A 22,774-nucleotide genomic window follows, 5' to 3' on the forward strand; every position below is an offset into this window, starting at 1 on the left:
ACCGAAGTATTGGAAGGCCTAATTAAGAGCAAATCTGGCTCTCTCGCCGATCCTTTCCCTCTGCGAGCTTGTTCCAAGATCATGCCCCTTCTAGTAGAGGCCTTAACCCAAATCTTCAATATATCGCTAAGACAAACCAAGGTCCCAACCAGATGGAAACAGGTCCAAATTAAGCCCATCCTTAAAAAAACCTCAGCAGACCCCAATTTACTGACCAACTATCATCCCATCTCTCTGTTACCTTATTTTGGGAAGGTATTAGAACATATCTAGTCAATAAAAGGCTCACCGCTCATCTGGAGCATAACGGCCTCTTGGACCAATCACAGTCTGGCTTTAGGACCGCCCACAGTACGGAGACCGGCGATATTGAGATTGTTGACAGCATCAGGCTCACTTTGGACAATAGGGGATCAGCTATTCTGGTCCTCTTAGATCGGTCGGCCGCTTTTGATACCATCTCCCACAGCATACTGAAACATCGACTGTGGGAGGTGGGAATCAGAGGGAAAGCCCTCGACTGGTTCGAGAGCTATCTGGCAGACAGATATACCACGGTTGTAGTGGATACCATCTCCGCATGCAAGCTCCCAGTGACCGTGGGAGTCCCACAAGGTTCAATACTGAGCCCCATGTTGTTTAAACTCTATCTAACCCCATTAGCTGCCATCATTAGATCACACGGTTTTGAAACCGTGTCTTATGCCGACGACACTCAGTTACTTGGGGTGCATCATAATCATGAATAGTCCACACCCGCATATATTCTTGTGTTGTATTAACGTGTGATTATTAGAACGTGATGTAATATTGAGATGATGTTAAATGGTAGAAATGTATTTGTGCCATGCAAAAAGAAAAGTAATGATAATCATGTACTGAAAATATGATCTTTAGTATACTGCAATTGCTTAACGATAGGTTTCTGTGTAATGAAATGCACTTTAGTTTAAAGGTGCACCCAGATGAAGATTGCATAAAGAAATAATGTGAAGTGTTTAACGTGTATTAATTGTAGATGCTGTAGTGCAAAGCATTATTAACTTGAATGCATAATTTGATGTGTAACTGAAGTTGGAGTCTGTGGTCCTTAAGTCCCGATTGGTTTGGAAAGTTAAATTGTTCCATGTTAAATTTCTGTAGTGGAACCCGGCCTTATTAGTTGGTAGCGAGATGACGCTTACCTCTGTAGTAAGGGGAGAGTTAGGGAAAGGTGAGGAAAACCCCATAGAGCCCAAGAGACGGTTGTCCAGAAGATCGGGAGCGGAGAAGGACAGTGTTTGGCGTGGTGAACAACCTTTACAACAAAACTTTTACAACGCACTACCATTACAACGTGACAATTACAACGCAAACCATTACAACGCATTGCGCTGGGGGGCGCTCTAGGATAGGGAATACGTTTAATTTACTATCCAACACCTTCCCTAGTGTCCACGGGGACTGGAGTTGGAATGGTAAATTAAACTTTTCACTATCCAGCGCCCCAAAGCGCTATGCGTTGTAAAGGTTTGAGATGTAAAAACCGCGTTGTAAAGGCATGCGTGGTAAAAGTATGCGTTGCAACGTCATACATCCGTTTTGCGTAGACCGACAGAGAGTGACAGTGTGGCGGAAACAGCAGTTCACAGAGGAGTGAGTATGAACAGGGATGTTGATAGATTGCGGTGATGATTTTATTGTGTGATGTCTTGCGGAGTTGGAATGATAGTTGAGTGATTGTGGTTTCGGACTGCGAGCGTGCGCGATCCATGAGATTTTGATTTCAGGCTCGACGAGTTGCCTAAGATCCCTGGATAGATAGATTGTGGTGTAGAAGACACCCAGAGCCGTAATTGTCGACCATTGATTGTGGGAGTCATGAGACGTCATTGACAGACCCTCCCGAGATAGGGAACGAGAGAGTGTGTGTTTGAGTGACCAACGCAGGTCGTGGGTTACTGTGCGTGTAAAATTGAGTTATTGGTTCCCATCAAGCTTATGTGACCATCCGGCCGTTTGTGTGCAGATGGTTGAGGGCAGATGTCCGGTCGTTTCGCGGACAGGCAATTGTCAGATTGAAGTAGACAATTACGAGTGACCGTCCAGTCGTGTAGTGGACAGACAGTCGATCAAGTGATTGTTCAGTCGTTTTGTGGCTAGCCAGTTACTTGTATGACTGAGACCTGCAAGAGTGTTTGAAGATGAATTGTGAAGGAGCAGAACTGCTGCATGCAGAGGAAGAGTGACGTCAAAGTGTGCCGGGCTGTGATAGGTTGATTAGTGTAACACCACACTGGAATTGGTGGATTGACATCAGAAAATCAAACGAAAACACTGTGGGTAAAATAGTTGATTTGACCATGAAATGTTTTAGATTATTGCAAGATCTCTGTAGGGGAGATAGAGAAGTGGTAACTCGAATTGGGGAAGAAGCTCCACCTGAGGATGCCCCAGCTCATTATATGGCTACAAATGTAGGGCTCCATTGAATACTTTGGCTTCAGAATTGACAAAAGATGACTGAAAAGGAAGGAGATTTGGATTTTTCACGCTATGGCTCATTTAGATTTGATGTGTTGTACCATTGGAAATCGGCGATGGCAGCATTGCGACCTTTGCCAGACCAACTCAGTTTGAGGCGCTTGATGCATGGATCAGAGCAGCGCATGCAAGAAAAAGAGATAGAAGTCAGGAAAGGGTGAAAAAGTCTATTAGGGCATTTCAGGATGCACGATTGGACACTCTTGTAAAGAGATGGAAGGTAGATTCCATTGAGGGAGATAGACTATTTTTGCTACTAGTATAGGTGGAAGACACCCAAAAGAGAAGAGAAGAGGAAGATGATTGCAAGACAGACAACAGTCTTTTGGAGAGGTTGTTCACAGAACGTCCATCTCCATATAACCTACATTCGGAAGGAGAAAATAGAGCTCCTATATTGGAAACAGGGGAGCCACAGGTGAACCCTACTGAGGGAGTAAGAGGAAGGATTTCAGCAGGAGCAGAGGGAATGAGGACAAAACATTCGAGGGGAATGGAGGCAAAGGAGGTTAACCCAGTTACCAGACTACCAGAAGCTCTTACAGTGCCAGTCACCATTGGTCCTATGGTCTCAGTATACGATCCAGATCAGACAGGAAATGGAAGCTTAGTACGGTCAGTAATGGGAGAGGGTACTGGTTCTGGAGGGAACGGCACAGCGAATGGAAGTGGTCACCCTTCGAGGCCCAAAGAATCAAGTACCACATTGCCAGCCATAGCAGATTCCTCTAGGGGGCAGGTGGTTCTGACTTGAGGATGTGGGAACCCCAAGTGAGAGGCCCTTGTGGAAGGATGATGGAAAATAATAATCAGGGAGTTTCGGGGAGTAAATCGGTCTCACAGAACTTAATGGAAGGAAACCAGCGGGAGGATCAGGTTGGTGAGAGTGGAGAGTTGAGTAGAGTGTGGAGTCGAGGGACAGTTAAAGCTGATCTGAGAGCCAAGGTGCTGGATGTGGTGAAATTAAAGGCAGAAGTGGAGGAGATAATTAGTGAAAATTTGCCTTTCGAAAGGATCAAACTCTATAAGCCAGACAAATTGCTGTATGTGGCAAAGGATGTAACTTTCAAGGCAAGGACAGCACATGAGAAATTGACAGAGTTGGCACAGAGGTATGCTGTAGACTTTTTTTAAACAAAAATGTTACAGGGGAATCATAGGCTAAATTACAGTGATCAGGAACTGGAAGAGAAAAGAGTCATAGGTTTTAAAACACCTATTTGAGAATTGATCACAGGAATATGCGCGTGGAGCATGCTTGACAAATGGGAGAAAAGATGGTCAGAGAAAAAGAGTGCCAGGAAAAGAATAGGGGAAACACCACCTCCAGATTGAGGAACGATGAGAGTAGAGGCTTTCCCGTTGCGAGAAATACCAAGTGGAGGGTATGGTCACCCTTGGAGGCCCAAAGAATCAAGTACCACATTGCCAGCCACAGCAGATTCCTCTAGGGGGCAGGTGGTTCTGACTTGAGGATGTGGGCACCCCCAGTGAGAGGCCCGAGTGGAAGGATGATGGAAAATAATAATCAGGGAGTTTCGGGGAGTAAATCGGTCTCACAGAACTTAATGGAAGGAAACCAGCGGGAGGGTCAGGGTGGTGAGGGTGGAGAGTTGAGTAGAGTGTGGAGTCGAGGGACAGTTAAAGCTGATCTGAGAGCCAAGGTGCTGGATGTGGTGAAATTAAAGGCAGAAGTGGAGGAGATAATTAGTGAAAATTTGCCTTTCGAAAGGATCAAACTATATAAGCCAGACAAATTGCTAATTGTGGCAAAGGATATAACTTGCAAGGCAAGGACAGCACATGAGAAATTGACAGAGTTGGCACAGAGGTATGATGTAGACTTGTCTAAAACGAAAATGTTACAGGGGAATCATAGGCTAAATTACAGTGATCAGGAACTGGAAGAGAAAAGAGTCATAGGTTTTAAAACACCTATTTAAGAATTGATCACAGGAATATGCGCGTGGAGCATGCTTGACAAATGGGAGGAAAGATGTTCAGAGAAAAAGAGTGCCAGGAAAAGAATAGGGGAAACACCACCTCCAGATTGAGGAACGATGAGAGTAGAGGCTTTCCCGTTGCGAAAAGTACCAAGTGGAGGGTATGGTCACCCTTCAAAGCCCAAAGAATGAAGTACCACATTGCCAGCCACAGCAAAGTCCTCTAGGGGGCAGGTGGTTCTGACTTGAGGATGTGGAAACCCCCAGTGAGAGGCCCGAGTGGAAGGATGATGGAAAATAATAATCAGGGAGTTTCGGGGAGTAAATCGGTCTCACAGAACTTAATGGAAGGAAACCAGCGGGAGGATCAGGGTGGTGAGAGTGGAGAGTTGAGTAGAGTGTGGAGTCTAGGGACAATTAAAGCTCATCTGAGAGCAAGGTGCTGGATGTGGTGAAATTAAAGGCAGAAGTGGAGGAGATAATTAGTGAAAATTTGCCTTTCGAAAGGATCAAACTCTATAAGCCAGACAAATTGCTGTTTGTGGCAAAGGGTGTAACTTGCAAGGCAAGGACAGCACATGAGAAATTGACAGAGTTGGCACAGAGGTATGATGTAGACTTGTCTAAAACGAAAATGTTACAGGGGAATCATAGGCTAAATTACAGTGATCAGGAACTGGAAGAGAAAAGAGTCATAGGTTTTAAAACACCTATTTGAGAATTGATCATAGGAATATGCGCGTGGAGCATGCTTGACAAATGGAAGGAAAGATGGTCAGAGAAAAAGAGTGCCAGAAAAAGAATAGGGGAAACACCACCTTCAGATTGAGGAACGATGAGAGTAGAGGCTTTCCCGTTGCGAGAAGTACCAAGTGGAGGGTATGTGCCTTGGAGTGAAGGTGACTTGGCAGCGTTCGCCAATGATTTTCCTTGGCTGAGGGAAAAGCCTGTTGAATGGTACAAGCAAGTTGATTGGATTGTCAAAATTTCAAAAGTACTGTGGATTGATTTGAATCCATCATTTGATATTGTGGTACCAAGTGATTTGTGGTCAGCTTGTAAAATTGCTATTGATTGGCCGTCTTTAGAACCTGAGCGAGATTCGGTTACACATGGTCCTTCACCTGTGGTTATGAAAAAGTACGAACAAGTAATCACATGGTTACAATCTAAATTTTCGCCACAAGATATTGATTGGGTTAAGATAGACAGAACTGTTCAGGAGCCAAAAGAGACTGTGCAATGCATGCCTACTATGAGAGGCTCTTACAAGCCTTCAAGCAATACAGTGGGTTGGATACCATTGATCCAAAGGACATGGGACAGTTTGTCTCTAAATTTGTGTTAGGATTGAGACCAGAAGTTAGCTTTATGATTCAGCAGCAATGGATTTGCTGGCAGAATAAATCTGTGGATGAAATCTTGCGATATGCCAGATACTGTAGCGATAAAGCATAAAAGCATAAAAAGCTTAAGTATAAGCTGATGCTGATCCAGATGCAGAATGCAGAGAAGGAAGATTAGGCCCAGACCAATGGAGGAATGCTAGGAAGAAGACAGGGAAATAATCAAGGAGGGACTCAGAATGCATCAGGTCAGGGAAAAGGGAAACCCATAGATCCTAAGGGAGTAGTAGATGTTGCACCCTTAAAGAAGGCTATTGCATGTCATAACTGTCATAAGATCGGGCATTGGAAGCACGAGTGTAGATCAAATCCAGCTAATCAGATCCAGCAGGAGGAAATGGTGCTAAAGTCTAAGGTCGTCTAATACAGTGACGAGGCCCAGATCGGTACAATGGGGGATGATGGGTCCGCAGGTACAAGTTCCAAAGCCACCGAGAATTACACAGGGAACTAGAATTTACCAGCCAATGCCTTTTATTGAGACCTTTGACGAACTCAGCTCAGACCCATTGCAGCGACGGTGTCCGAGGGGGAAGGAAGACTGTACTCTGGGAGCAGTCCTGGAGGTAGATCAGAGAGGACCGTATGTAGAGGCGGATGTTGATGGTCACCCAACTACCTTCTTAGTTGACACGGGTGCTACTCACTCTACTGTGAGGTCTGCAGTAGTTCCTAATTTACCCCTCTCTGGACAATCGATTCAAGTTCTAGGGGTGGCGAACAGGAAAATGACTAATCCTTTGAGTGAACCAATACTTGTAGGAATAGGGACCTTCCATGATCGCCACCAATTTGTGGTGTGTGACTCCAAGTCCGGTCTGTCTGTTGGGTCGTGATCTCTTGTGTAAATTTAACTGCATCATCTATTGCACACCCAAAGGAGTAGAGCTGCAGACTAGTGATGATGATGCTACTTTCAAGGTGGTAAACCAGACTTTATATATAGAAGAATTTCCTATACTGACAGTTGAGGAACTCCTGCTCAACCTGAGAGACTCTGTCTCTTTGGACGTATGGGATTTCACAGGGGAAGAGGTAGTACTGATTAGAGGAGTGGAGCCAGTTAAAAACCAAGTTAAACCTAATGCTGAGTTTCCAAGAACACCTCAGTATAATCTGTCACCGGAGATGATTGCAGAAATCAAACCTGTGATTGAGTCTATGATTGAACAGGGAATTTTGAAGGAGATAATGGGGAGTCCATGTAACTCACCAATCATGGCATTGTAGAAACCGAATGTGAAGTATAGGATTGTGCAAGATCTGCAAAAGGTCAACAGAATTGTGGTTCTATGTTGTCCAGTGGTACCGAATTCATCAGTGATCCTGTTTCAGATCCCATGTGAAGCTGAATTGTTAACTGTGATTGATCTGTGTCAGGTGTTCTTTTCGATACCTCTGCATGAGGAAAGCCAGTTGTTGTTTGCTTTCCGGCTGGGAGATCGTGAGTTAACATGGTGTGGTAGCCTGCAAGGGTATACAGAGAGTCCATTGATCTTTAATCAGCTCTTGAAAAAAGAATCTTAAGAGTCACGTACTGCCACAGAATTCAGTTCTCATACAGTACATTGACAATCTTTTAATAGCGTCTGAGACTGAGGATGCTTGCAGGATTGATACTGATGCCTTATTGAACCATCTAGCAGAGAATGGGCACAAGGTATCCCCAAAAAAGTTACAGTACTGCTTACCCGTAGTTCAGAATTTAGGTCATAGAATAGAAAAAGGCAAAAGGAAGGTGTCGCCAGATCGAATTGAGGCGATTATGAAATTGACTGGGCCCACCACACAGAAGGAAGTCCGAATGCTCTTGGGAATGGTTGGATACTGCCGTCAGTGGATCCCAAATTTTTCCTTGAAGGCGGCGAAGCCTTTACAGAGGCTGGCACATAAGGAGGTGAGTGATCCAGTACTATGGGCTCATGATTGGCTGGTAGCATTCTTGGAGTTGAGAGAGGATCTATGTCGTGCTCCAGCTCTGAGGATGCCAGACTATAACAAATGTTTTTCACTGTTCTGCTATGAGCGAGAAGGTTGCGCCTTGTCAGTTTTAACTCAAAGTCATGGAGGAGTCCGTAGACCAGTTGCCTATTTCTCAGCTACATTATATCCAGTAGCTTCAGAGTTGACCTGGATGTCTCAAATCTGTTGCTGCAACAGGTGTCAGCATTGAAAGATGTGAAAGTATTGTTATTGGTCATCCACTTAGAGTTTATGTTCCACATTCAGTTGAGCTCCTGATGACAAGAACCAAGACATAACATATGACAAATAACAGACTCACACTTTATGAGCAGGTTATACGTGCCTCGGAAAATGTGACTTTGAAGCGATGCACTGTTTTAAATCCTGCTACTTTAATGCTGTTGTCTAATATTGCTGATGAAGAATATGAGGACCATGACTGACTCAATGTGACTGAATTTTGCACCACACCAAGGCCTGACATTGTAGATGAACCTCTACCTGAGTCTGATGAAATTTTATTTGTAGATGGTTCATGCCTAAGAGACAATGTCCGTCACTTGAGAGCAGCTTTTGCTGTATGTACCATTTCTAGAGTTGCGGAAGCTGCTTGTTTACAGGGAGTATACTCCACACAGGTAGCAGAAATTATTGCTCTGACTCATGCTTGTTTGGCTGCTGATCAAATCCGAATCACCATTTACACCAATAGTCGATACGGATTCGGTGTGGTTCATTATTTCAGACAGCTATGGTCATAGAGAGAGTTTCTCACGCCATCAGGATCTCCTATCAGGAACGGGGAATATGTAAGACAATTGTTAGAAGCTTTACAACGTCCAAAAGAAATTGAGGTAGTAAAATGTACAGCTCAGGGGAAGGGAAGTCACTTTGTCTTTCTCTGGGTAACAAGTATGCAGATGAGGTTTCACATTTTTGCGCCAAACAAGGGTGCATTTTTACTGGAGATTATACAGGAGAGAGCCCAGAAAGAACCGAGCTCAGCATAATGTTAGCCACGGCAGACACCTGGGATGAGCTAAAGCGTCTGCAGGGAGAGGCTCCAGAAGAGGAAAGAGCTTTGTGGCTCAGAGCAGGGTGTGAAATAGGAGATGAAGGGATTTGGATTTCAAATGATGGTCGAGCAGTATTGCCAGATGATTTATTAAGCCCTATGGCGAGACAGATCCATGGAGCAGTGCATCTCGGAAGGGATGCTATGGTGCGAGTGTTCAGGCAGACGTGGTATAATCCACAGTTTTGAGCATTTGCTGAAGCAGTGTGTCACAGGTGTGTCACGTGTCAATTGATGAATGCTGGAAAGAAAACTGTGGTTGACTTGAGTCATATTCAGAGTTTTGGATAACCTTTCAACAGAATACAGCTCTATTTTATTGAAATGCCTAGGTGCAATGGCTTAAGGTATATTTTGGTTGTAGTGTATGTTTTCTCACGGTGGGTGGAGGTGGAAGCTTATCCACTGAGAAGGTGTGATAGCCTCACAGTAGCAAAGCTGTTGCTTAGGGAGTTGTTCCCGAGATTCGGATTTTCAACCTCATTGGAGTCAAATACAGGAACACATTCCCACAGTAAAATCATGAAGTTACTTTGTGCTGGCTTGAACGTTGACCAGAGTGTTCTGGTATTGTGGAACAGATTAATGAGACTTTGAAAATGAAGATGGCAAAAGTGTGTTTGTCTACGTCTTTGAAATGGTCGGATGCCTTGCCCCTGGTGTTGATGAGTGTTCGCAGTACATCAGATAGGAGAACAGGTCTTTCACCACATGTAATCCTGATGGGGAGGGCTAGGAGGTTACCAGCAGTGCCATCGACAGCCTTGATAAACATCCCAGAGGAATTGATCCTTGACTATTGCAAGGGACTGGCTGATGTGGTCCGTTCTGTGTCTCACTAGGTGGAAGCTCCCACTGCCCCGACCTCGAGAGACCTCTACCATGACCTGTGTCCAGGCGATTCGGTGCTTGTCCATAAGCATGTTAGAAAAAGCTGCTTTGATGCCCGTTGGAGAGGTCCTTACCAGGTAATCTTGGTGATGAATACGGCGGTGAAGTGTGGAGGATTCCCGAACGGAATTCACACCTCCCACACAGCAGACTTCCAGAACCCCTGGAAGAAACAGCCCCTCTTGTAGAAGAAAATCCAGCTGTGGCAGAGAGGCCACTTGAGAGGGCAAGCCAAGCTGTGGTGGTTGCTGATGAAGCTGGTCCGCGGGAACAACATGAGGAGGGTTACGCTACACAAGACCCAGGTATTGACTCTGAGGGAAAAGGTAACGTTGTGGATGATATAGAGTCAGACTCAGCTGAAGTAACTGGTGTGGAAGTTGGTCAGGGGCAGAGGAGAAAAGCTGACGCCATAGAAGAATCGTGGCCTAGCAGATGAAGAAGGCTGAATCTGACATTAGCTCCGGAGAGAGATCTTGCTCCGGTGTCAGACCCTTCAGAATCCAAACTGAGTGAAGTAGAGCAAGCTCAGGAGGGTCCTAGGAGATCGAGGAGAGTAAGAGTGTCTTGTCAAAAATATGCTGCTCCTGAGTGGAGTTATCTGGTAATAGATACCAGGAATACTGGAGACCGGAAGACTGAGGTCTTCGCAAGTGATCAGCAGAACACTCAAGCTGAAAATTGAGGTGGGACTGATAGTTCCTGGACTGGAGATAGAAGGATTGTTGACAATCATTATTCCGAGACCTCCAGTCTTGAGCAAGGAGCGGATTTTGATCCTTCAGGAATTGTCTTTTCAGACTTTTGCTTATCAGCCACGAGATCAGGAAATCGCAGCAGTAAATCATCATGAAATACTGTAGCGAGTGCTAATCGAAATTGGATCGGAGCTTATAAGAAACTGTGAATGAACTGAGAACTGTAAATAAATGTCCCAAAAAAGATAACCTAGGTCAGAGTGGAAGAAGAATAAAATTGGGGCTTTTCCAGTAGAAGAAGAAAGAGTGCTAGGGAAGTCTTTTTGGACTGTGTAAATAAATCCAGAGGAACTGAACTTTGAACAAATTCTCAGGATTTCAATGTACTTTGTTTGAAATTTTGAGCAGCAATTTGAGGTGGAAAGAAAAGACTTTTGTGTATCCTCCTATTGAGCTGCCACGACAAGAGAAAATGGAGTCTGGAAATTCGACCCATAGGACTAAGAAGGTAAAATGTACTTGTACTGTAGGAGTGATAGAATCAATAGTAGTGGTTGTTGTTGTATCTATAATTCTTCTATATGATGCAGTAGTTGGGGAAGTGAGGGTACAAGGGACTTCCACACTTACTACTTCTAGCACAAAAGAGGGTATCGTAGGAGCTGAAAAGGTAATGCTAGATCAAACTAGTCAAATGTTGTATGTAGATTGGTCTAGAGGAGATTATACGCTTAATGCATATGCAAAGCTACTATATGAGTACGTGAGTACGATGGATGTGAGAGATTGTTATGTGTGTATGCAGCTGCCTACGTCTGGGGAGGAGCGTATCCAATATCACCATCTTCCCTTGATGTATGGTATTACTTATAGTTTATTGCTTAGTATGTTTTATGACAAGGCTCACTATGAGTATTATTTTTCAAACTATGATGTAGTGCTTTCAAAAGGTCCAGCTTATAAGCATTTGAATAAGTATGATTATTATAAACAAGAAGATAGAATAGGGAAGTATTTCACACCTACTGTAACCCTAGATAGAGTTTATGCACACCGACATAACTTAACATGTTCACTAACGGATGTAGAAAAGAAATGTATAGATGAAGTAGAAGATAGGCATAGACAACTAATACGGAATAGTTACAACAAGGGAGGTAAAGTTGAGTGGACTGAGGAGTAAGTTAGCCCATAAGGTAAACGGGAGAAGTGGTCCAATTGCGTTGGATTTTGAGCAGAGACGGAAGTTATGTGTGCGACTTTGTGGGAGAGAGTGCATGCGATCATACTTTCACCATTGAGGCCTTAGCAAATAAATTTTTGCAGGATGGAATTCAAGTGGTGCCAAATGTATATTTTGTGTGGGAAAAATGCATCTGTGCGACTGCCATTGAATTGGTATGGCACGTGTTATGTGGAAGTAGTGTTTCCTAAGATCTATCATGTGGAAGATTTGGACCATTTGGAAGGTGGATTACACTCTAGGGGGAAGCAAGGTGCTAGTGCATGAAAGATTGTAGGAGATATTTTTGGGGCATTGGTTCCGAATGTGGGAGTAGTCCTGAATGATATCAAGATTAGGAAGTTGTCAACCATTGTGGACAAGTTGTCAGCAAACACAGCTCAGTCGTTGTTGCTTGTAGATGGAGAGGTGGTGTTGATAAGAGCTATGGTGATAAAGAATCATCTTGCTTTAGATGTTTTACTAGCAAAGTAGGGTGGACTCTGTAAAATGCTGAAGGTCCAACAGTGCTGCACTTCTATACCTGACCACAGTAAAGATCTGAGGAGGTAGATAAGCGAGGTGCATGACCTAGCCACAGAAGGAATTTGGGAAAAGGTTGCAAATGGATTTGGGGCTAGATGTAGGTAGACAAATTGCGATCGCAAATGCAGAAATGTGCAGAATTCCCACATTTGCGATCTCAAATGAGCCATGTGAAATGTAGAGATAGAAAAACCGAATCACAAAATAAATGTTGCGTGTTTATCTAGGTTCCTGATCGATACTGCGACCTTATGCCCCTAGTCGGCTATAAATCCATTTATTCCCTATATTGGCATAACCGTTCAAGTGCGATATTCAGAAAGTCATCTCTGGCCTCACACGAACAGAGCCACATTCCAGCATAGTTCTCTGCCACTTCCTTTGCAACCAATTAGTGCAATGACAGAGCAGAAGTCACTATCTGATATTCCTAGATTAACACTCCGAGTTCTTCAACAAGATAAAAACTCAGCAAACCTGGAAATCCCCGCTTGCTGTGTTTTGATTAGTAATGGAACTCTAATGAGCAACTGATAGCTATCACTTCCTAGTGACATCTTTAATTGACGTCTTATGTCCAGCAAACTTGCGTCAAACCAGGCACCTGTCAGGTATAAATATTACCAACGTTGCCTTAAGCAATTGCCTGTTGCTAGCTGTCTGTAAGACCCCGTGTTGGTGAAGCTACCACCCTGTCGCTGCAGCCTGCTGCCCCGCTGCTGTTGGTGAAGCTACTGATACCATTATCGCTGCTAAAGCGCGAACGATGGTGTGGTGAGCTTAGGAGCTGAACAGCCGTCCCTCTGCGAAGAGCCCAGCAGATTCCAAGCTGCCCGCGGACGCTCTCCCCCCTCCTTCCTCGACGCGCTGAAGAGAGACGCTGCATTTCTTCTGCTGAGAAATCCAGCTCCAGCGTTTCCGGTCTGCCCTCGCGGGTGACTGGGATACCGAGTGCCCCCTGAAGGAAATACCAGACTTCCATCATTCTATTCAGAGGTATGGTGTTGACTAAACCCTTAGATGAGAATTCTTGAAGCAAACCTTGGCAAAACCAACTTAACTTAAAGCTACTCACTTACTCCCCTTCCACGTGTTAGGCTTAGGTCAGGCACACTGGGGTAGGCGTAGTTAGAAGCACCAGTTGAGTATTTTAGCCTAATGTATATATGACTGTATATATGTTTTATTACTTTTAAACCATTGTATGGCTAAGAAACCATATCAATGCTTTTACAGTATTATTTCGCAATCCTTATCTTACTGTACGTACTTTTTATAATAACAAGTCTTGCAATTGTGGCAATACATTTCTCTTGTACGAGAAGAAAGACTGTTCAATAAATGTTAACCCTTTATTGACAAACGCCCGTCTCTCTATTCTCTACATCTCGTGAAAGTAAACTGCACTAACCTGACTGAGTGAAATACATGTCTATTGTTTCACATGACCCTAGAGATCGACTCTTGATCTGAGGAGCAAAGTTGTCATGTTGCACGGTTGTTGGAAAGCTGAATCCCTTCTTGTCTGTGCCAGGGAAGCTGATCACTTCCCATACAGAGAAGAAAGTTTCCAGTGACCTCTGAGCTAGTTGGTAACACACCCAATTAAGTTTAGCATAGTCAGTGGAGGCCTGGAATATCCGCAGTTCCACGTCGATACTACTGTTTATGTTATTCCAATGCGCAGGGCCTAGTGGGAAACTAGGAACTACACTACATGGCGCCCAACGTTTGGTAAGGCGATAAACTAACGCAAGACGTTAGAGTAACTCAGTCGTGCATATTTCACAGACCCCTTTCTCCCGTAAATACTCCACTTACGTCTGGAGTGGGTGAAAGGTTAAAATCCGCCCGACCTCAGTAGGAAGAGATTCCTATGTAAAGCTCTGGTTTATTCAACGTTGAAGGATACAGTGTTCCGAAATATTGTGCACCTAATCTTTGTCTCCTTGGAGACCTACTCTGCAAACCTTGCATTTTAACAATGCCAGGAGAAAACGGAACCACTGGGGCCGCAGTAGATGCGACTCAGCAAGGTCCCGAACACACAGACCCGGATGCTATTATCATCCCGGTCCACTTAAGAAAATCTATAACTTTAAAACTTATAGAAAACGGACTGACACCTCAAGGTGGTACAGTAATTTTCGTGATAGAGGCTCACGAGTATCGGCAGACAGAGGTATTCTATTCATGGATAAACTTTCCAGCGGCAAACGCTAGAACAAAAGAGTTTCACTATTACAAAATAGAGGAACCTCCGGAAGAGTACGCTCCTTTCGAGGAGATTGAAATTCCATTTAAATTTCAAGAGCACCTGCTCTGGTTTAATGGCGCCCTAAAACATAATGATCACATAACTAGGCTCGGTCCACTAGGTAGACCTGGAGCCACGTGGCCGGTTCTAGCCAGCTACACACCACATCCGGACATTGTAAAAATGTCTAAAGAAGAGCTGTTAGAACAGCTAAAAACATTAATTAAAATACATAGGCAATTAGTCCAATATGTAATGCGGACTGCAACAGTCCAGCCAGCTGTTAATGTACCACAGCTGACCCCCCATCAGGGGAACACTAATAAAATTACACCACAGAACATACCGTCATGTCTTGGTAAAACACCCGTAAAACGGGAACAAATTCCTTTCTGGTTAGCACAGAAAATCACTCAAATAGAGGCAGTATTTCCTGATACTACCCCTATAGAGAAACACAGAATCTTGACCATCTGCCTTCCTATGGGAATCGCACCACACGTGGAGGACTGCGACACTTGGGGTACAGTCTTTGCTTCCATTTACAAAAAAACACACGGTGTTCCGTCTATGGCGGTAATACCAGAAGTGCTAAACAGATTCAAATTGAATACGGTCCAGAGCCTGCTTTAAATCTAGGTATGAAATTACTGAAAGACTTCAAGCAGGTCTCGGCTATATTATTAGCCAACATAAAAGGAGAAGCAGCATCTGTGGCGATTCGCCAGAAGTTGAAGGAAACAGATATAAAAGAGCCAGTTGAGCTTGCCAGAATCATAGAAAAATGCTATGAAGAATTAGGTAGAGACAGCTTGGGTGGGAAACCAGTAAAGCCCCAACTGCTCGAAAATCCTGAAAAATTATTTATTAAAAATAATTCAAACACTCCTAAAAAGAGCTGGGATGGAAATAAACAATCCACTCCCAAGGAAAAAGTTTTCCAGTCCAGAGGAAGGTCTCCTCGACGGAGGGAAAGAACTCCGACTCGAGAACACCAGTCTCCCCAGAGGGAGCCCTCTGAGAAAAGATATAACCTTAGAAATAGGGATAATCTGAAAAAACCTGATAGATATCAAAGTATTGATACACGTCCCTCTCGATCTTTTCCACAGAAATCGGAAAGAAGAGGACGGTCAGACCCAGGAGAGCACACCAAGTCCAAAGACAAGGAACCTGCTCAGAGTAAAAAATCTAAATTTTCAAAAAAGAAGGTAGCCAGTATTAGAGTAATCAACCATGCCGAGAATACTGAGGACACAGTTGAAAAACGGGGAGTGGGCATTGACAATGTTGGACAGTGCAGCAGAAATCAGTATAGCGCGCAAGATCTTGATGAGTCATCTGGAGACAGTGGACACGAATGAATACATTCAGGTTGAAACTGCCGACACCAGACTTAGCGAGCCCCATAAAATATACGAAATAACATTGCGTATGGAGGGTGATAAGACTAGGAAAATAAGGGGTCTATTTTGGGATAAGCTCTCAAAAGGCTATGATATTCTGTTAGCTGAAAAAGATTGGCCCCCAGAATTTGTCAGGGAGTGCCCTCGTGGCGAAGAAGTGATTATGCCTGCCTTCTCGAATCACATTCCGATTCACAAAAAATATACATATGCAAGGAAATGGGCAGTAGCCCAGGCTCCGGCATTGTATAAAAATCATGTAGGATGGGATGAGGACTCTCCTCCTCACAAAATCCAATTAAAAAGTGAACCAACTGCCCAACGGCAGTATCCCATAAAGCAAGAAGCTAAAAAACAGGTCAGGGAGATCTTAGATCAACTTGAGTACCAGGGGGTGATTGAAACATGCACCTCTCAAATGAACAATCCTTTGTTTCCTGTCTCCAAGCCAGACAATTCATATCGTCTAGTTTTGGACTACAGACACCTTAATACATGTTGCAAAACTTTTGCAGTACAAAATTCGCATAGTGCAGCCCTAATGAATAACATAGTTAGGAAAAAATACAAAACGACATTAGACATATCTAATGGTTTCTTTTGTCAAAACATTGCACCAGAAAGCAGATATTTGACCGCTTTCTCCGCATTTGGGTCGCAGAAAAAATTCTGTCGACTCCCACAGGGGTTCAAGAACAGCCCAGGACTATTCTCAGCTAGGGTAACAGAGTTACTACACATCTGTGATGATGAGGAATTATCTTACGTAGATGATATCTATCTCACAGACGACGACTTGGATACTCACTTGAAAAGAGTGAACACCATTATACTTGGGTTCGCAGCAGAGGGTTACAATTTCAACTTTAAAAAGTCTCGAATTGCCCATCTGACGGTACTATTTTTAGGGTACGAATTATCAAGTGAAGGGAAAAGCCTAGCGGACAACTTCTTAGAGAAGTGCGCTGTACTCCAAGCTCCAAAAACGCTGAAGAATTTACAATCCATTCTAGGTTTTCTGAATTTCGGAAGAACTTACATACTAAATTACGCAGAGATGGTTAAACCTCTCTACGAACTAATTAAACCTGATTTTAAACAAATCAATTGGACTCAAAAGCACACAGAAATTTTGAGATCACTGCAAACAGACATGTTAGCAAAAACAAAATTAGATACACGTGACAATACACGCGATCTTGTAATCCGAGTCATCCCAGGAAGATGCGAATTCACTTACCTAACCTCTAATGAGGGAGAAAAGGTACCAATTTCAGTTAAATCACACTTGTACACACAAGCAGAAAAAACATTCAGTCACACAGAAAGAACTGTGAAAGCAGTGCAAATCGCATTAGCAAATGAACGAGAACTAGCACACGGCAAACGGATTAATATCCTTACAGCGGAATCCGCCTTCGAGGCGCAATTCAGCCCAATAAACCTGCCTACAGTGTCACTGGATCCGAAATGGATACAGTGTGTAGATTCTCTAGGAGCGGAAGATGTGAAATACTATTTCGCCCCGCAATTCGAAGAACTGAATGATTTAGGATATGAAGAAGAATATCCTCTGCCAATCGAAATTCTGCCTCTCCCACAATATGCCTGTATAATCTATACAGATGGATTTGTACAGCATTTCAACGTAGAGAGAAAATCCTACGATGCAGCATGTGCGATTATTAAAGGTCGTTGGCTGTGCGGTAAATTCAGGCCGAAAATAACAAAAACGGAATCTGTAAGAAACTGTTCGGTTCAGAGAACTGAAATCAGATGTTTAAAGATGGCGCTCGAAAATGCAGAACGTGAATTCCCGACACTTATCGTGTGCGATTCTCATTTTTGCGTCAACTCTTACAACAATAAACTGCAGAGGTGGATTGAAAACGACTACAAAGATGACACAGGTGCCACAATAAAGCATAAATTGCTCTGGAAACAGGTAGCTCTTTTACACAAAGAACTACAAAAGACTCACGTGATTCACGCACAGAGTCTTCAACGTGATGGCGTTCACGTTGCAGGGAATTCATTGGCTAATACAGCCACAGCGGAAGCAACTAAACCGGCTTCCGTAGCCACAAAAAAGCGTACAGAAAAATACATAGACGGGGAAACCATGCTGGCAGTAAAAACGACCGTAAAAGGTGACTGTGCAGCACTACTCGTAAACTATCCACTCAATTATGCATACGTAATCGATGCAAACTCCGTTCCTTTTGCTCGAATCCCTGGAGTGGGGAACAGAGTAATTCCGAGCAGGAGGGGCTTCCTCTTACTGGAAGCACACATGGGGTTGGGTCTGAGACATCAAACAATTAAGGATTCTCTGAAAGAATTACAATCAGAGTACTGGTGGCCAGGAATGAGCATAGATATACAATGTTTTGCTCAAAATTGTGAAGACTGCAACAGAGATCGCAGTAATGAACAGGCCAGTGTAGTTTCAGGTACCCTGCTAGACAGCATAAGGCGGTCTATCTGCGCAATCAAAGAAGAGAAGCGCGTCCCATTGTACACAGTTAAGGCTAAACACACTTAAAAAATAAGGCCTCCAGCGCTCGGCTGACGCTAGAACGGTTATAAAAGATTTGCGAGTCCATATCGGCACATACGCAATTACCACGTTCCATTCTGACCAGGGTCCTGCTTTTAGCTCTCGAGCTTATAGGGAGGCCATGGCCAGCATGGGAATTGGGTTGCGGTATTCTTGTCCGTCGCACCCCGAAGGGAATAGTGTGGTAGAAAGAAAAAACCGTGACATAAAGCGATCTATAACAGCGAAGGTATTAGGTTCAGGCGCTGGGTGGGTCAAACATTTAATAAGTGTCCATACTAGTCTTAATAACTTGCCAAGAAATTCTCTAAAAGGTTTCAGCCCATACGAACTATTGTTCGGAATTAGAATGAACATTCAGGACCTCGATAGTCAGATGTCAGTGGTACAAGAAAAAACAACGCACTTTTATATAAAGGATCGTTTGGCTGTTTTACAGGAACTGAATGAAACAAGAAAATCCTTAAGCAACATAAAGTTAAAGCAACAGCCAGATACCACTGACGAGGCACCACAAGCAACAGCCCCAGCAAGGCCTGTCTGGATTCCAAAGATTGGGGATCTAGTCAGAGAAAAGATCGCGGTGAAGAAGGAATTTGGGCCTTCTTACAGAAAAGCAGTACCTGTCTTGGCAGTCACCGGAACAAGATCAGTTGTACTACCGCCCCTTGCTGGTAAAAAGGAGAACAGAGTCGTGTCTATCGACCTGGTAAAACCACAAGCATGTGGCCTATAATCAACAGTAGGCCCAGTGGACTCCCAAGAAACAACAGAATACCCAAACTTGCAACAATCCAAGAGGTTCAAACTGAAAGACTCATCACATTCGATCAGCCTGCAGTGCACAGTGAAGGACTATGCAATAATGCCTTGGAACTCGTGCCTCTTGAAACACAGATTGAAACAGTTCGTCAAGAAACAACACCAGTCTACACTAATGTGGCATCAGAAAATGCTACCGAGAGACAGATTGAAAGAACAATCCCATCAATTGACAGAACTGCCTCTGGTTATTTAATCAACTTCGACAACTTCTCTGAAGATCAAAACGACCCCGAAGTGATGCCAGAAACAAAAAAGACTTTTAAAGAAAAAGCAACGGAACTCTTTCATCAACTAAAGGAAATCTACCTTATTTCACCTTGGTTGGAGTTCTGGTTCGGTCTAGGTGTATTTTTCCTCCTGCTTTGGCTCATCATGGTACTTTGTTTGGGAAAATTCATTGAGGGAAAATATATTACAATGGACACAGCAAGTCAGAACATCAACCTAGTCCTGAAACCACACAGATCATCACACGTGAAGAAAAGAGAACTGTCAACAGTAAATGTCACAGCAATTCCAATACCTGGTGGGATAGTATGGGAGAAAACTGACTATGAGATATATGGTCCGGTCGAAATCCTGAAGTATCCTCATCAACTGAAGGTTTCCTTAAGTGACTTTGTAAAACCGAGTACATTCTCTGATGATTGGGACTTTAACAGTATTAATGACATGATGTCTGATTTAGTAATGTCAGCTAGATTCACAGATCATGATTATTTACAAGGTTCATCTAGTTATGAGCAGTTATTCTGCTACACACATTATGGTGATCATTACTTGCATAAATCTGCACAGCCTAGAAATGTTTTTATGTATAATCAATGGGAACATTGTGCTACACCACCTAAAAGCAGTTCTAAAGCATTTTTTGAGAAATTCAAATACTTCTCAGGGTTTAACACCAGTGATGCAGAAACGTTTTATTACAAACTGTTAGATAAAACAGGAATGAAAACAATGCTGACAAATTCTAAATTGATATATTCAGAAGCATTTTATGATAAAATGATGACATTTGGTTTTGATTATTGGAAAAATAACATTGAAACAAAAACAATTTGGGGTACAAAAGATTGGCAGGTACAAGGCATTGAAGCACTATTTAGAACCTGCATGATACCAGAATAAATGTTGTTTTTAAATGACACAATACACCAAACATCCTGTCTTGGCCTAGCTAAGATCAAAGACCTTAACAAACCGTCTATACCAAAGCCAATACCTGAAAATGCAACTCAGATAGAGCCCTTCTTTATGCAACTTGAAAACGGGAGTTACATTCTTAGAACGGATCACAGATGTTGTAGCCTAGTGACAGGGAAAAGTTATCTAGTAAGTGTAACATCCATGGTCAAATGCTGTATGCAAGCATTGTTCCCGAGTGGGCCTGCAGACACAGTGACTCCCATCTGGCCTCATCTGAATCTCTATTCTATACGAATTGATACTTTAAGCAAAATGAAATCTGTGCTTTTGCAGACAACAGTGCCTATAACGTCATCAAAAGAGACGTATGATCTTCTAGTTGCAAGGACAGCTACTGAAGTTCATGAACTTTTATCAACAAATTGCCCCGTGCATTTCGTAGAAATGCTCAGCCAACTCCTTAACATGTCAAGTGCCACAAGCATCCCAGGCATATTTAAGTCAGTCTTTACGGGACTGCTAACACCTTTTCAGGCAATTTTGGGAATCGTTCCTAATTTTGTCCACTCTGTTTTTGGCGGCATAACAATATTTTTGGGACTTGTAGCAGGGATTTTATTTTTGACCCTCCTGCTTCGTTATGGCAAGCCGAAACTCAGGCATAGCTCCCATGGGAATGGAAAAGACAATCCTAGCAATGCGCTACCGGGACAGGATAACTAACGTCCTTGGATTGGCCAGGCTGAGAGATCTAAACATGACCTGGTTCCTTTCATTCAGACCTATATGGCAGAACTGTATCTTACCGGTACTAAGATGTATGCTATGCGGAGATGAATGCGTGTTGGACATCTGTCTTTCACTTCCATCAGCAGTACCAATGGACGTCGATACTTTGCTCAGTCCAATAACGGCTCACGCATTGTGTTGTCCCCAGCGGCTACCAATCCTGATGACAGCATTCGTTGAGACTCCTGTACTACGACTAGGTGGTAACAGTGGAGCGAGTGACAAAAGTAGCATCACCCAGGTATGACCTTCTGTGAGCATTGCTGAACGCGACTATGATGACAGCAATCATTCTCACACCTGCCAAGTTACAGCACTATCGAATTTGGTTGAACTGTCACCTGATTTTGTAGACCAATTCTTTGAGAGCCTGTCTGATACGATGTTCTCATCCGTACAAAAATAATAACTTTTGAGAAGCTTTCCGACACACAGCGTTCCCAGGAACTCTGAATTCGGCCTTCAGTTTTGATCAACAAAAACTGCAGAAAGCGTTGGAACTCTATTTCCCCGTTCAAGCAATAATTCTTTTGAATTGGATTAATATTGACCCTTTTTTGGCACGAACAATTCTTTGCTTAACGTAAAAACTATTCTTAGAGAACAGAAGCTTCAACTTCTATTTCTGAACACATCTAGAGACATAACAACTTACATCAGCCTCTAGCACATTCATTGCAATGCATTTATATGTGATGATTTATCTCGCCCTTCTTCTGTTTCAGAGATACTTCATGTGTAATTCTTTTTGCATAATCGTTCATTGATTTCATATGCTATAATTTTTGAATGATTTCTATGCTTCAAAAACGTACAGTACCTAAATTTCACGTATTACAAATACGCCTATTTCAAATGCATTTATGTATTTTGGAGTGGGCAATGTTACACATGCATCCTATTGCTCTAGTTTTAGTAATTTGATGGACATGAAAACGTGGAGTGGGTGTTGCGTGTTTATCTAGGTTCCTGATCGATACTGCGACCTTATGCCCCTATTCGGCTATAAATCCATTTATTCCCTATATTGGCATAACCGTTCAAGTGCGATATTCAGAAAGTCATCTCTGGCCTCACACGAACAGAGCCACATTCCAGCATAGTTCTCTGCCACTTCCTTTGCAACCAATTAGTGCAATGACAGAGCAGAAGTCACTATCTGATATTCCTAGATTAACACTCCGAGTTCTTCAACAAGATAAAAACTCAGCAAACCTGGAAATCCCGCTTGCTGTGTTTTGATTAGTAATGGAACTCTAATGAGCAACTGATAGCTATCACTTCCTAGTGACATCTTTAATTGACGTCTTATGTCCAGCAAACTTGCGTCAAACCAGGCACCTGTCAGGTATAAATATTACCAACGTTGCCTTAAGCAATTGCCTGTTGCTAGCTGTCTGCAAGACCCCGTGTTGGTGAAGCTACCACCCTGTCGCTGCAGCCTGCTGCCCCGCTGCTGTTGGTGAAGCTACTGATACCATTATCGCTGCTAAAGCGCGAACGATGGTGTGGTGAGCTT

Source organism: Lissotriton vulgaris, chromosome 7 (assembly GCF_964263255.1).
Source record: "Lissotriton vulgaris chromosome 7, aLisVul1.2, whole genome shotgun sequence".
In the NCBI taxonomy this organism is placed as follows: Eukaryota; Metazoa; Chordata; class Amphibia; order Caudata; family Salamandridae; genus Lissotriton; species Lissotriton vulgaris.